Source organism: Arachis ipaensis, chromosome B3, assembly GCF_059453495.1.
Source record: "Arachis ipaensis isolate K30076 ecotype BB chromosome B3, ASM5945349v1, whole genome shotgun sequence".
NCBI lineage: Eukaryota > Viridiplantae > Streptophyta > Magnoliopsida > Fabales > Fabaceae > Arachis > Arachis ipaensis.
The window spans coordinates 122,164,986-122,169,369 of NC_142438.1; the positions used below are offsets into that span (position 1 = coordinate 122,164,986).

Consider the following 4,384-nt stretch of genomic DNA (forward strand, 5'->3'; position numbering starts at 1 on the left):
AGAATTCTCTATCTGTTGGTGAGAAGATGATGGAAAAGGTTTGCTATTGCCAAACCTGTTTCTTCCACCATTATTATTATTGAAGCCTTGATTAGGCTTCTGTTGATCCTTCCATGAAAGATTAGGATGATTCCTCCATGAAGGATTATAGGTGTTTCCATAGGATTCTCCCATGTAATTCACCTCTGCCATTGCAGGATTCTCAGGGTCATAGGCTTCTTCTTCAGAGGAAGCCTCCTTAGTACTGCCTGTTGCAGCTTGCATTCCAAACAGACTCTGAGAAATCATATTGACTTGCTGAGTCAATATTTTGTTCTGAGCTAATATTGCATTCAGAGTATCAATCTCAAGAACTCCTTTCTTCTGAGTTGTCCCATTATTTACAGGATTCCTTTCAGAAGTGTACATGAACTGGTTATTTGCAACCATTTCAATGATTTCCTGGGCTTCTGCAGGCGTCTTCTTCAGATGAAGAGATCCTCCAGCAGAGTGGTCCAATGATATCTTGGACAATTCAGACAGACCATCATAGAATATACATATGATGCTCCATTCTGAAAACATGTCAGAAGGACACCTTCTGATCAATTGCTTGTATCTTTCCCAAGCTTCATAGAGGGATTCACCTTCCTTCTGTCTGAAGGTTTGGACTTCCACTCTAAGCTTGCTCAACTTATGAGGTGGAAAGAATTTGGCCAAGAAAGCATTGACTAACTTCTCTCAAGAGTTCAGGCTATCTTTAGGTTGTGAGTCCAACCATGTCCTAGCTCTGTCTCTTACAGCAAAGGGGAAAAGCATAAGTCTGTAGACCTCACGATTAACCCCATTGGTCTTAACAGTGTCACAGATTTGTAAGAATTCAGCTAAAAACTGATGAGGATCTTCCAATGGAAGTCCATGAAACTTGCAATTCTACTGCATCAGAGAAACTAATTGAGGCTTAAGCTCAAAGTTGTTTGCTCCAATTGCAGGAATTGAGATGCTCCTTCCACAGAAGTTAGAAGAGGGTGCAATAAAGTCACCAAGCATCTTCCTTGCATCTCCACCATTGTTGTTGGGTTTGGCCATCTCTTCTTCTTTTTCGAAAAATTCTGTCAGGTCCTCTCCAGAGTGTTGTGCCTTAGCTTCTCTTAGCTTCCTCTTTAGAGTCCTTTCAGGTTCCGGATCAGCTTCAACAAGAATGTTCTTATCCTTCCTCATGCTCATATGAAAAAGAAGAGAACAGAAAAGAATAGAAATCCTCTATGTCACAGTATAGAGATTCCTTTATGTGAGTAGAAGAATAAAAGAGTAGAATGAAGAAGAGAGAAGATGAAGAATTCAAACATAGAGAGGGAGAGAGGGTTCGAATTATAAGAAGAAGAGAAGTGTTAGTAAATAAATAAATAAATAGAAAGAGATGAGAGAGAGAGAAACTTCGAATTTTAAATTAAAATAAAAGGAAAATATTTTTGTTTTTATTTTAATTATTAGTTATAATTCGAAAATCATAAAAAGGAATAAAATAAAATTAAAATTTAAAACAATTAGTTAATTAAAAAGAAATTTTGAAAAAGTGGTGAGGAGTTTTCGAAAATAAGAGAGAGAAAAGTAGTTAGGTAGTTTTGAAAAAGATAAGAAATAGTAAAACTTTTAAAATCAAACAAAAAGTTAAGTGGTTAATCGCAAAAGATTTGAAAATCAATTTTGAAAAGATAAGAAGTTAGAAAAGATTTTGAACTTGATTTTGAAAAAGATTTGAAAAGGAAATTAAAAAGATTTGATTTTTGAAATTAAAGTTGATTACTTGACTAATAAGAAACTAAAAGATGTTATTCTAGAATTTAAAGATTGAACCTTTCTTAATAGGCAAGTAACAACTTGAAGTTTTGGAATCAAAATATTAATTATTAGCAAAGCTTTCGAAAATTATGAAATAAAAATAAGAAAAATATTTTGAAAATCGATTTTTTGAAATTTTCGAAAAACATAAAAGAAAAATAAAAAAGATTTGATTTTTTTTAAAGAGATTTGAAAAGATAGAATTTTTAAATAGAAGATTTGACTTGACTCATAAGAAACAATTAAATTTTAAAACTTTTTGACTAAATCAATCAAAATTTCAAGATTTATGAAAAGAATAAGGGAAAGATATTTTTTTATTTTTGAATTATAATGAGGAAAGAGAAAAATATCAAAATGAAACATGACATAAGAATTATGAATCAAAATAAGAAAAATATGCAAGAACACTTTGAATGTCAAGATGAACACCAAGAACACTTTGAAGATCATGATGAATATCAAGAATATATTTTTGAAAATTTTTAAGAAAAGAAAAACATGCAAGACACCAAACTTAAAAATTTTTAAACTTTAGACACTAATAAATCAAAAATGCATATGAAAAACAAGGAAAGACACAAAACAAAAAAATGTAAAGATCAAACAAAGACAATCATCAAGAACAACTTGAAGATCAATGAAGAACACAAAGCATGTATTTTTCGAAAATTTTAAGAAAATTAAAAAGATGCAATTGACACCAAACTTAAAACTTCACACAAGACTCAAACAAGAAACATAATTTTTTTTTTTTGGTTTTTATGATTTTATTAATTTTTTGTATTTTTTGAAAATATTTTGAAAAAAAAAATAAGAAATTCAAAATTTTTAATGAGAATTCCAGGAATCATGCAATGTTAGTCTAAAGCTCCGGTCCAAAAATTTAGACATGGCTTAATAGCCAGCCAAGCTTTATGTGAAAGCTTCGGTCCAAAAGATTAGACATGGCCAATGGCCAGCCAAGCTTCAACAGAGCATTACTTACAACAGCCAAATTGATGGGAATCAAAAGGCTCCTGCAATGATAAGTGGAAGCCTCGGTCCAAAAAAATTTAGACATGACTTAACAGCCAGCCAAGCTTCAACAGATCATGATGAAACTCTAGAATTCATTCTTATTTTTAGAAAACTAAATATTATTATTGATATATTTTTTTTGAATTATTTTTCAAAAATAAAATTAAAAATAAAATGCTTAAACATAAAATAAAATTACCTAATCTGAGCAACAAGATGAACCGTCAGTTGTCCAAACTTGAACAATCCCCGGTAACGGCGCCAAAAACTTGGTGCACGAAATTGTGATCTCTAACAATGGCGCCAAAAACTTGGTACGCACAATCTTAGTCTCAACTCTTTTTCACAACTCCGCACAACTAACCAGCAAGTGCACTGGGTCGTCCAAGTAATACCTTGCGTGAGTAAGGGTCGATCCCACGGAGATTATCGGCTTGAAGCAAGCTATGGTCATCCTTGTAAATCTCAGTCAGGCAGATTCAAATGGTTATGAGGTTTTGATAATTAAAATATAAATAAAATATAAAATAAGATAAAGTTACTTATGTAATTCATTGGTGGGAATTTCAGATAAGCGTCTGGAGATGCTTTGTTGCTTCTGAACCTCTGCTTTCCTATTGTCTTCTTCCAACCATGCGTTACCTCCTTCCATGGCAAGCTGTATGATCCTCTCAGATGAAAATAAATCCATATGTGCTGTCACCGCACGGCTAATCATCTGTCGATTTCCGCTAGCGTCGGAATAGGACCATTGTCCTTTTGCACACTGTCACTTGTGCCCCACATTCGCAGGTTTGAAGCTCGTCACAGTCATCCCTTCTCAGATCCTACTCGGAATACCATAGACAAGGTTTAGACTTTCCGGATCTCATGAATGGTGCCAATGGTTCTAGCCTATACCACGAAGACTCTGATCTCATGGAATGGAATGCTCTGTTGTCAGGAGAGGCAACCATGCGTCGTGAACCAGGAGGCCAAGAGATATACACTCAAGCTATTGCAGATAGAACAGAAGTGGTTGTCAGGCACGCGTTCATAATTGAGAATGATGATGAGTGTCACGGATCATCACATTCATCAAGTTGAAGTGCGAGTGAATATCTTAGAGAAGAAGTAGGCGTGAATTGAATAGAAAAATAATAGTACTTGTATTAATTCATGAAGAACAGCAGAGCTCCACACCTTAATCTATGAGGTGTTGAAACTCCACCGTAGAAAATACATAAGTGAAAGGTCTAGGCATGGCCATGAGGCTAGCCTCCAAACGTGTACAATAGATGATAGTATTTGATTGATCAAAAAAACTCTAAAATAAATCTCTAAAAGTAGTTTTTATACTAAACTAGTAACTAGTGTTTACAGAAAATGAGTAACTAAGTGCAGATAGTGCAGAAATCCACTTCTGGGGCCCACTTGGTGTGTGCTTGGGCTAAGCATTGAAGCTTTTTCGTCCTTAGGCTGTTCCTGGAGTTAAACGCCAGTTTTGGTGCCAGTTTGGGCGTTTTACGCCAAGATGTTCTAGGCTGACTTTGAACGCCAGTTT

The 4,384-nt window shown here is 34.4% G+C and overlaps 1 non-coding gene across 1 annotated transcript; it reads left to right on the forward strand.

The window, feature by feature from the left end:
- The first annotated feature begins 562 nt into the window (after positions 1-562).
- LOC148572300 (small nucleolar RNA R71) lies at positions 563-666 on the forward strand. Its single transcript, XR_015908771.1, has one exon. It is a non-coding gene; the product is annotated as a small nucleolar RNA R71 (small nucleolar RNA).
- The last annotated feature ends 3,718 nt before the right edge of the window (positions 667-4,384 follow it).